Consider the following 11,900-nt stretch of genomic DNA (forward strand, 5'->3'; position numbering starts at 1 on the left):
CCCCCCCCCCCCCCCCCCCCCCCCCCCCCCCCCCCCCCCAGGAGGAATCCTGAAAGTGACTTCTACAAGCTGAGTTATTGTTTACTTATGGAACACATGAGAAGTAAATGCTCTGCAAGTTGGGCCTGTAGAGACACGAGGCTCCTGTCTCCCCTTTACTCATTTTGTCAGTCTCCACAAGTGGAAATAGATATTGTCTCTTCCCGGGAACAGGCGGGGAAAGTGGCAAACAGTGTATGGATCATAATGTTGGAAATTCAGTAAGCTAGATCCCCAGAGGAATAAAGATGGAAAGGAGCCTCAGGAGCATGGACCTCCCAGAGAGGTTCTGTCCCTCCATTAGTAATGTGTCAGAGCTGTTTGAAGGGCAAGTCCAGAGAACAGCCAACAGAAAGGCTGTATCACTGTAGACTCTAATTTGCAGGGGGCTGGGGGGTTGTTTGGATGAATGCAAGATGTATCTCAGCATGAGAGTCGATTCAGTATGAGGAAGCATCTTTAGTGCTCTGTCTTAATCCCTGGCAGTGATTTGTGTCAGAGTAAAGTTCGTTACTGTAAGTTGAGAGTGGGTAAGGACCTCCTAGACAAACAGTTGAGGATTCAAATGATGAATGTTTGCATTAATTGAATGAGAGGTTTTTGAGTTTACAAATTTGAATGAACACATGTAGAATATAACAAGTAAATGATAAGGACGGATCTAAATGAAAACCCTCACCCCCAACCCAGGAGGTAAGTATGTTTTATCAGTTTGGTTCGTCCTTTGCAAAGCATCCTCTGTTCTTCAGGAGTCTTTAACTTTGATGCATTTTTAGATTGCGGTGTGTACTGGATTTTGAGTGTAGGTGGTTTTATGGCAATTTCAAAAGGATTGGATTAAATTGCATGGCAATTAGGTGGTGTGAAAATTATGTTTTGTTCGACAAAGAGTTAATACCCAGGCTGTGCTCAGTGGTAAGGGCAGAAGGGAGGTCAGGCTTGGGTGACCGAGGGAAGGTCCAGGATGGGAGGAGAGGTTTGGAAAAAGGGAAATTGAAATGGAAGCATAACTGAGGGGACCGGGTTTGAATCCTGGCTCAGACTTTTAGTGACTTCAGTGTTCTAGTAAAATTAGCAGCCTTTCCTAGTGTCTCGATTTATAAAAGGGGCTTACTTCTATATCATAGGGTTCCTGTAAAAGCTAAATAAAATCCCTCATTAAGCATCTAGCCCGGGGCTTGGTGTGGAGATGCTTCTCCCTGAGCTCTGTTTCTCCGAGGAAGGAATTTCCACTTGGAAGTTAATTTGTAAAAATTGTTTTGTATATACACAATCAGGTATCCTTGCCTTGCCTTGTATAAAAGGTGTACCTTTTGTTATGCCTCGTTAAAGGGTATACCTTGCTTTGTTCAAAGGGACTCCTATAGATTGGATGAGGAAAAATTATTGATTATATGAAAATATTTCTCTCTGGGGTCAAGTCAGCCGAATATTTTTCGGTCATTATAAAGATTTGGAAATTGGTTGGTTGCACATCATTTATTGAGCTGGAGCTGGAGTGGGCGTTTGACCTGCCTTTGCACTCGCTTTGTGTGAAAGAAGGGATTCTAGTTCGTTTCCCGCTACCCTAGCCTAACGGTGCCGCAGCGCCTTTGTGGTCTAGTTTTGGCGGTTAACGTGAAGCCAGAGCTGTCACATGTTACCGTTTGGGTTCTGTGTGTCAGCCACTGAAATTGATTCTGATTGGAAGCCCAGGTTTGGCCAGCTAAGGTAGAAATTGTATCAAAACATGTTTTCATACCGGTTTCTGTTTGTAAGGTTAGACTCGCAATAAAAATGACAAAGCTGCCGATGTAAACTGTGTGTGACGACGGTGGTGATGGCAGGGGGACGGAGGAGCATCGGTAGGGCCTCTGAGGCCTTCAGTCCGACGCGGGGTTTCACGCCGGGGACGAATCTGCTCTCCCACCCTGTCCCTTCCTTACTTTGAGATCACACAAGTCAGTGGAGGAAAGGCGGAAAATTCAGGTAAACAGAAGAAAGGAAACAAAAACTATGGATGATCCCACTTCTCGGAGAAAACCGTTGCTGGCAGTTTCGTGTGTTTAGCGTCAGCTTATTTTTCTCCTCAGGCAATTCACATGTTGAAACAAAAATGGTGCCATCTTAAGCCATACTTTCTATAACCAGCTTTATTCAGTCATCACTAGTTTTGTGTCCGCCCTTTGCACCAGTAAAAATACTTCCCCAGCTCGTGGTTATCTTGGTTTTCTTCCAATTGTACAAGTCATGTGTGTTCATTGGAAAAATTCTTAAGGGATATAGAATTATCTAGCAAAATAAAAGATTCCACATAAACTAACAGTTTGTACAAAAGTGCTTTTTAGGTCTGCTTAGTATTCTGCTCTGTGCATGGATTATCATACTGAGCTAATCCGTAGTGGTTTTCACTTAGCAACTAATTGGAAACAGTCTGTAATAAACCACACTGTTAGGAACATTTTTGTACATGCGTCTTGGTACAATTGCCAATTATCTCATGAGAATAAATTCCTGCAAGTGTGTATGCTCACTAAAGTGTGTGTACATTTTAAAGCTTTTTTTTTTTTGTCATGGACTGTTAATAAATTCCATCCAAAAAATGATAACCAATTTATTCTCTGATCAGCATTGTTTGGGAGAATGTCTACTCTCTGGTCCTGTGTTTTTTTCCTTTTTCTCTTAAAAATTTCTTTTTACCAGTCTGCTGGGTAGAAATGATCTAATTTGAACTTATTTTATGATTATTAGGTAAACCTAATTTATTTCCGTGAGATTTTGGTCCTGTGTATTCCTTTCTGAATTATTTTTGCACGTTAAAAGAATTGAAGCGTCCATCTTTTTCTGTGAAATACGTATTTCAGTTTAAGTATGACTTAGCAGATGCTGCCATCGATTTTGAAACAAAATGAACCCTACGTAAATAAATAATTCACTCGAGTGGGCTGCCTTGCTCTTTGCAGAGGTCAGTGTTGACCAGGGTGTCGGGAAATTCTGGTGTGGCTCATGCTGGTATCCTCAGGTTGGTGGGTGGGCTTCGCGTCTCTCCCCAGCTGCTCTCTTTGACTGTGTGGGGCTTTCCAGCACCATCTGTCTCCCGTTGGTTTCCTGGAGCGGTGTCAGTACGTCGGATGGGGTGTGAGTAGGACCGTGCCATCCTCTGTGATAAACCGAAGCAACGCTTTTGATCCCTAAGTGAGTCCGAAGTCGCTACCTACTGTGGACTGACTGTTAAAGTAGCGACGGCTCCCATTTTCCTTAATTCACCATGCTGACAAGTGTGACAGACGTCTCTTAAACATTTTATTTTTTATTTTTTATTTTATTTAAAAAAAACAATTTTTTTTTCAACGTTTATTTATTTTTGGGACAGAGAGAGACAGAGCATGAACGGGGGACGGGCAGAGAGAGAGGGAGACACAGAATCGGGAACAGGCTCCAGGCTCCGAGCCATCAGCCCAGAGCCCGACGCGGGGCTCGAACTCACGGACCGCGAGATCGCGACCTGGCTGAAGCCGGACGCCCAACCGACTGCGCCACCCAGGCGCCCCTCTTAAACATTTTAAAGTAAAGCCACTTCTGTTATTCTGGCATTTAAAATTTAACTTTAAAATTTGCGTTGTGAGGCTCTTGGTAACACACCGTTTGGGGCTTCCCTTTGTCTTTGTTTAGAGGGAGAGGAGTGGATGGCCCGCGCGCGGGTGGCCCAGTCGGTTAAGCAAGCGTCTGACTTGATTTCGGCTCAGGCCACGATCTCATGGCTCGTGAGTTCAGGTCCCACGTCGGGCTCCGTACTGACAGTGTGGAGGCTGCTTGGGAATCTCTGTCTTCCCCCCCCAGCTCTCAAAAAGAAATAAATATTAAAAAAAAGGGGGGGGGAGTGTGTGTGCACGCATACTTGTATGCACTGAGGGTGAATGAGAGTGAGTTTGAAGAGGGGTCTGCAGCAACAGGGAGAGCTTTTCTTTGGAGTGGTGCAGACAGGGGTTTCAGTAAACAGACAGTTTTTGAAGAAACTCACAGGGGATGGCCCTGAATACCTTTATGTGTAACAGCATCCTTACATCCGTTCCATAGTTATTTATTGAGGGCCTGCTCGGTGCCAGGTACCAGTCAAGATACTGGAAGCACTGCAGTGAGTGAAAAAAGGCTAACATGTCTTCTCTTCATGGAGCTCATACTCTGGTGTGACGATGCAGTCACCAAATAAAAAAAGTAAGTCCCTGAGTAGATCTCATACTTTACAAGAGCCTAAGTGCTATGGAGAAAAACAAATTGGGGGGATGACTGGGGGCTGATGGGAAGAGAGGGATTCGTAGTTTTTCACCAGGACGGTCAAGGAAGGTGCTGATAAGTATGGTAGAGGTCAGGCAGATCTTCTTTTCTTTTTTTTAATTGGGTGACTTTGGGAAAGTTCAATTGAATTTTGAGCCTCACCTTCCACATGTTAAAAAAGGAGATGATAACGAACCTACCCTGTTCAATGAGATAAGATGCAAAGCATATAGCACTGTGCCTGACATCCAGTTCCCAATAGGAAGGAAATATGGTCAGTACCCAGTAAGGTTGGGCGCTGCCCCCTGCCAGACACAGGCTTGGAGATGCAGGTATGGTCAGAAGAGCTGAGAGTGGAGAGTGGGAGTTTTGTTCCGGAAGAAAAGTTGCAGTAAAGAAGAGTGTGCAATGTGGGTGGGAGAGGAGAGAAGAAATGAGTGGCGGGAGTCTTCGCTTCATATACGTAGGGAAGGAATGGAAGCATCGAGAGTCTTTCCTTTCTTTCCTAGGGAGAAGTAAAAGACTCATTTCTTTTGCTTTATTTTTGACAGGTCTATCACCAGTTGGTCCTGCAGCTCTAGTTCAGTGCCTAATCAAGTGTTTTTACGGTCTAGTTTGGGGGAAGTAAAAAAAAAAAAAAAAAAAATCTATATATATGTGTGTGTGTGTAAAAGTTAAAAATAGTTGCTAAATAGATTTTCTTTAAATTGACGGTATGAGAAGTGCTGGATGCGTGGTAGAGGCCAGTGGGGCGGGGACATTGACCAAGAGTGGATGATCAGGGCAAGTTTCTTGCAGGAGTAAGTTTGATCGGAGTCCAGAAAAGCGGCTTGGGTTTCCGGTCTTGGAAGGACACTGATATTTCCCGAAGTATGTTCCATGATACCTTAGTCCTGACAGATGCTTAGATAAGGTTTGGAGGGTCAGCTGCGTCTGCCAGGGCTTCGTACGCCGTCACTCACGTGGACCTTCGTACTGCACGTTCACTCACCGAAGTTCTTTTTCAGCCTTGCAGTAAAGGGACCCGCCAAACCGTGTGGTCTGGCAGGACCAGGCCCCTGCACTTGACTTGCAGAACAACCCAGAACACTCAGGGGATTTGGGTGCAGTGGGGCATTGCTGGACGCTCACTCTTCTTCTCAAGTTCATGTAGGGACTAGGACTGTCACTCGTCTTTGTGTACATATGGTATTTGCAGAGCATTTAGAGATCATTAAACACAATTACTATAGTTGTTTAGGTTTAGGAGAGAAAAATGACTCAAGTCCAGATAGAAAAATGAGTAATGAGGATTATCAGTTTTGGATCTCTGTTTTTATCTTTTATTTTTCTTTTCTTTGCTGGCTAATTTAGTTTCTGTGAAGCGTTTTGTAGAGTACTCGGATATGACGAAAAAGAGTTGTCTTAAAAGTTGAAACTGGAAACATTTTAAAGACATTTCTATTTTAACAAAGGTGTTTACCTCCCCCTCCCCCCCCCAGGTGTATTACCCAAATTTGGGATGGATGTGCATTGATGCCACCGATCCAGAGAAGGGAAACTGGCTGCGGTATGTGAATTGGGCTTGCTCAGGAGAAGAGCAGAATTTGTTTCCGCTGGAAATCAACAGGGCCATTTACTATAAAACTTTAAAGGTAAGAGTGTTAAAGCTGGTCTGCTCTAGTCACTCTGTGTGCAGTTTTGCAAAAACTGTCCTCACTTGGGACTGACAAGAATGACTTTGCCGACCTTGAAAGGATTATATTTGAAAGTGGTTCATCAACACATCGGAAGGTCTTTGTTTTAAATCTACAGTTGCCACCGGTTTGTGTGCGCTAAAGCACACACAAAGATCGCGTTAAGTAATTACACCCTGCCCCCTCGCAGAGACCAATGAGTGAGGTGTGTGGCAACTACTTCCCTCCTCCTACGAAACGGAGGCGTCAGGAACGGTCTGACTGGCAGACGTGTCGACTGTAAGCAGCTGTCGCCAGCTGCGGTGGTTCTGTGCTGACCGAAAACATGTACTTGGTCTTCGGTATAAGGCAGCCTTGGATTATTAGCTTTTCTCTTCTGTAGATGTGATTCAGAATGGAAATTAAACAGAGCGGGTTTCTTCTTCCTGCCAAGTTTTTATTTAGAGACGTTAATTGTTGAGATGAAAAGAAGAGGCAAATCATTTTTTAGAGTTTGTGGTGAGGTCACAGGTCACCGAGTGCATTCAGGGTACTGAGTACATTGGGAAGCACTGAGTATCGTCGTATTTCTGCAACAGGCGAGTCTGGGTCTTTGTCCCTGCTCTCAGGTTCTCTGGGAAGGCAAATCTGTACTGATCGCGCACGGAAGTGTTCTCTAAAGAGTCTTACGGCTCTAAAGATAGATGATGATTGCTTTTTGGAATACATATGTTTACTAAAATTGCTGTAATTCACATTTCTGTTTATTCACTTCCATTTAAAAATGTCATAGGCTGGGGGACATTCCGTGAAAACAGATTATCTCCACGGAGTTGAAATCTCTTGATGAGCAAGCATTGAAGACCGTGGTCAGCTTTGCAACATGCTGAAATTTGCCTGTGCGGGGGCACTAGGACTTCTGGAAGTTCAGTTAGCACGGAGCTGTTTAATTTTCCTCTGCTGTATTTTTCCTGTCATCTGTAGCCAGTGGGACTGCCCTTTACTTCAGATACACCCATGTCCTTGATTCTAATCCCTGCAGGAGATATTTTTCTGTGGTGTATTCTCATTTAAAACGTCTACAACCTTCGTTCTCATTTTCTTTCTGCTGACGGCAATAGCGTGATTTCCTAGTAGGTACTACTATACGGTTTTGTTACACCGCAGTTTGAAATTGGAGTCAGAATTTGATTCGAGAATTCACGCGTTGTCTCTCAAATTTACTTTAAGTGAGCATTACATCTGGTTAAATCGAGGTAGGATCCTGGTGGAGATGAAGGGCGGGCGAAGGGATGAATAGGAGAGGATCGAGGGAGTAGAAGCGAGGTTCCAAGGGAGAGCATGTCCGGGGTGACGTTCCCTTGCTGCAGTTCCTTTGCAAGACTTCCGGTTAAAATGTGTTCGCCTCCCTGGTAGCAAATCTGAGAAACAGTGAGAAGCAAGAGAGAATAGTGTTTGGGAGAGTGAACTCTGAAGCCCGACTGCTGGATTAAATCTGGGCTTGCTGTGTGACCCAGGGCAAGCCATTGGGACTTTACCTAGCCGTGCAACCGTAGGCAGCTCACCTTTCTGTGCCTTAGTTCCCTCATTTGTAAGATACAGAGAAATACAGTATCGACCTCACGGTATTACCATGATTACACAGGTCAGTTGAGGTAGAGCTCTAGCGCCTGCTCAGGGCTAAGTGCCGGCTGTTATTTTTGGTGAGGTGGTATAATGCCGTGGTTAGGAATGGGGACCCTGGAGCAGACTGGCTTGTGAGTGAATCTGGGCTTCTAGATGTGGGACCATGAGAAGTTGCTTACACCGTTTTCGTTTTCTCCTCTGTAAAAATGGAGTTAATAGTACAGTTAACACGTCTAGGTGTCGTGAAGGTTAAACGAGCCACTGTAGGTGAGGTTCTGTGAGCAGTTCCTAGCCTAACCGAAGTGCTCCCAAGCTCACGACTACCACCATTCTTACCTGTCTCTGTCTGAAGTGACATAGTTCTATCTTTGCAGACTTCCCCCGGTCCTGACCTTTGGTGTTTGCTCACGTATGCGCAAGACCTTTCAGATTCCTTGCTAGTGATTATCTGACTACAATCTTCCGGATAAAGCTTTCTGTGGGTTAGGTTTTGTAAATGAAACTACATGTGATGTTCTTCTTGGCTATGTATAGCCTCCTCAACTATTACCCAGATAATTAGGAAATCTCAAGACTGGTTTTGTTTGTAGTATGATGAGAAACTATTTTAAATTTCTGAAAGTTAGTTGTTAGCCTGTCATCCATTCATTCATCTCTTCATTACTTTGATAAGCATTTATTGAGAGTCTACTGTGTACTAGGTGTTCTCCTGTGATAGTGAACAGGACAGTCTCTGGTCTCCTGGGACTGCAGTTTATGGCAGAGGAGGCAGATAATAAACAATGAGTAAAATGATAATTTTGTGAAATAACATAGTTATACATATATATATGTGTGTGTGTGTGTGTGTGTGTGTGTGTGTGTGTGTATATATATGTATGTATGTATATCTCCATCCCTCCTTGTGGGTCAGGGAAGACAAGACAAATGTGAAGCCCCTCTCCCCACCCTCGTACCATGGGAAGGAGCCAGGCACACAGAGATCTCTGCGGAAAGAACAGTCTAGGAAGAGGGGCCCCGGTAGAAGCAAAGGCCTTGAAGTAGGGATAAGCTAGACTTTTTTTTTTTAAGGAATAGAACAAAGGCCAGTGTGGCTAGAGCGAGGAGAGGAATGATAGATGAGGCTAGTGAGGTGGCCAGGGGTCAGATCAGGTGCGGCCTAGTGGCCTGCAGGGAGAAAGGTGAATTTCAGTCTTCAGTTCATCCATTTGAGAGTTGAGGCGTCTGATCTGTGACTTTGAAGAGAGCATATGTTGGGGATAGTTTGTAGGTGGCTGAGCGTTGACGTGCTTTGTGTGTTCCTGTAATTCTGGAGGATTTCTCTTATTTTGACCTCGTGTCAGGAATATTTATTGGAACCTTGCCTCTTCCTAATTGGTCTGGTAAGATTTCAGGTTTATATTTGCTGATATTTCGATAAGAGAGTGTGCTTGGTTCTTCTGTAAGCCTGTCAGAACCCAAAGGAAACACTGACAGATCTTAAAGTCTTCTTGTTGTTGTTTTGTTGAACATCAAAATACAATATACAAAAAAGAGGTTTTTTTGGACTTTAAACTTTACTTTTTATTTATTTGTTTATTTATCAAAAAGAATTTTTTTAGATGTTAATTTTTTGAAGGAGAGGGAGACAGAGTGTGAGTGGGGGAGGGGCAGAGGGAGAGGGAGACACAGAATCCGAAGCAGGTTCCAGGCTCTGAGCTGCCAGCACAGAGCCCGATGTGGGGCTCGAACTCACAAACCACGAGATCATGACCTGAGCCGAAGTCAGATGCTCAACTGTGTGAGCCACCCAGGCACCCCATCAACTTTACTTTTTAAAATGTGGGTTTGTATTTAATGTGTTTAGGACATAATTTTTCTTCTCTGAAATTTGACTTACAAAATCTTAACTGTGCTCTTATAAATAAAATAAATAGATTGTTTTCCTCTTCATAAAGGTCTCTTGTGTCGCTGTTTTACTACGAAGTTGGGAAGGCTGTAACTCCATAATACAATAATCTCCCACTTGCTAACAGTTTTGCAGGTTGTTCAACAGCTAACAAATCGGGTTGCTCTTAACCTAGATGTTCACCAGCTCATTAGCTATTTAGACATGTTATATTAGATTTAAGAACAGATTCTGTTGTGTTTTTACATTGTGTGCTTTGCAACAAAGGCGTACCGTCCTAAATGAAGAGTTTGTGTTGTTTATCTTCACACAGTTGCTAGTGCAGTTAGTACTGTGCAGAAGATTGCAGTGGATGAGCAAGGAAACTTAAGCTCAGAGTCTGGGAGGTGTCTTGAAAATGCCCAGTGGGTGTCTTGTAGCCGTTGTTCCTGTTATGCTGTTTAGGTTAGGAATAAATTTGGAATAACTTTGCCTCCCTCCTTTGCATGTTTCTTTTCTTACTTTGGTCTTATTGAAGTCCTCACTTGCTTATATGAACCCTAATCATTTCAAATATTACAGGATACCACCATTTCATAAATATGTGGCTTACAAAATAGTAGAGAAGCAAACTATACATTTGGAACTAGAAATAGCTGACTTAAATAAAAAAGCCTGTCCTTCAGCAGAAACAGATTTAGCTTATCAGAATGCCAAAAGACATCTGTAATGATTACTTCAACTCATTAAAAGCCCATATATTAGATTAAGTTTTTTTGGTTTAGGTGCAGCTGATTCAAGAAGGAAAGTAATAGTACATTGGTTTAAAGATGAGAAAATGGCAGGTTTTAGCCTTCTGGGGGGGAGCAAAGAAACAGTCGTTATATTCTTTTAAAGAATTCAGAATATCTTAAATTTGGACTATATAAACTGAGTTTTGCAGAGAAGGAAACAAAGTAATGTCTACTTTCAAGGGCTTTATCTAGATGGGAAGGTATGTTCAAATGAGGAGCTATGCTGTTTCTCAACAGGCATCTCCGATGGAATTCACCTGCACTTAAGAACAGGGCCATCGCCTTCCATAATCATAGTGCAGTGATCAAAATCGGGAGGCTAATACTGACACAATATTTTATTAGCTAATCTATACACCTTTTCACATTCTGTTAGTTGCTCCGTTCATGTCCTTATAGGAAAAGAATGCTCAGTTGCATTCAGTTATAATGTCTTGTCAGTCTCCTTAGTTTGGACAGTACTTCAGTCTTTATCTTTTATAACCTTTCAGTTTTGAGAGACTGGTCAGTTATTTTGTAGAATGTCGCACAGTTTGGGCTTTTCTTAGGTCTCATGATTAAATTATGGTTATGCTCTTCAGGCAGAGATCTCCATAAGTGATGTTCTTTTCTGTGCGTTATGTCAGGAGGCACATGATGTTGATTTATGTAATTATAAGGATACTGTTTTTCCCTTTGTAATTAATGAATGTTCTATGAGGAGATATTTTGAGACCATGCTAATAGTCAGTTACACCCAAAATTTACTTCCTAGTTTTAGCATCTATTGATGAGTCAATTATTACTGCACTGATTGCCAAATGGTGATTTTCGAATTCCATTATTTGTTTTTCATTGATTAGTTGGGATCTACTTTAAGGAAGAGCTTTCCTTATTGACTTCATTCATTTTTTTGTATCAGTATGGGCTGATGGATCCTGACTTTATTCAGTGGGTTTTACTTGGAATTTTACTTGTATTGTTAGTCTTGGAACTTTCTGAATAGATGAGTCATTGTGCATAGATGAGAAACCACTAAGCCATTCCTTAAATTCTGTTGAGGAATGTGATGTGTCCACACTCGGTGTGTTTTTTTCTTCAGGATCTTCTAGGCGTAATCAGCATGGTGGTGGTATATGTCCTCGCTACTCACATGGCTGTTAAGAGTTAATGTTTTAGGAGCATAGTACCTGTGAGGTACTTTTAGGAATTTAAAAGTTGTCTGGTGCAGAGGGCGAGGCAGTGGCTTCTCCCTGGGCTCGAGCAGGTCGGTGGCAGATCCTAGAGAGTAGAGTGCTCGGACGCCTGCGTCTTCCGTGCCGCCTCTTACTTTAGCATTTCCGTGATCTCGTTAGCTGTGCGTTTTTAAATGTGCAATGACATACACTTCTTCCTTAACATGCTGAACTTGCTCTTGGCATCCGAAACGTACGCTGGTAATTAATTAGCGTTCAACACTTCTCTTCCCAAAGCACCTGGTTCTGTTAAATTACGCTTTCTATTTCTCATCAGCTCCGATTTCGTGGGCAAAATGGTTCCGTGTTTTATTTTTCCTTCTGCGTGGGCAGTCGTGAGGCTGCGAACAGTGAGCTGCTTCGGTAGTGTAGAGCAGTTTGGAGTGGACGGCGGTCGCGCCCAGCCAGGTCCGTAGGTCCGCCCGCGCGGACCCGGGGGAAGAGGAGGCGG

The 11,900-nt window shown here is 43.2% G+C and overlaps 1 protein-coding gene across 3 annotated transcripts in view; it reads left to right on the forward strand.

Annotated features, from left to right (window-relative positions):
- Positions 1 to 11,900, forward strand: part of PRDM2 (PR/SET domain 2) — a 121,410-nt gene that overhangs the window by 39,272 nt on the left and 70,238 nt on the right. For 2 of the 3 annotated variants that reach the window (XM_040455618.1, XM_040455624.1), the window contains one exon: positions 5,775 to 5,927. The gene's annotated coding sequence lies outside the window, so the exon portion shown is untranslated. Of the gene's footprint in view, positions 1 to 4,212; positions 4,234 to 5,774; positions 5,928 to 11,900 lie in introns of those variants that run through there. The other variant, XM_040455627.1, reaches the window with a different exon arrangement.

Source organism: Herpailurus yagouaroundi, unplaced genomic scaffold (assembly GCF_014898765.1).
Source record: "Herpailurus yagouaroundi ecotype Mexico unplaced genomic scaffold, PumYag 77, whole genome shotgun sequence".
NCBI lineage: Eukaryota > Metazoa > Chordata > Mammalia > Carnivora > Felidae > Herpailurus > Herpailurus yagouaroundi.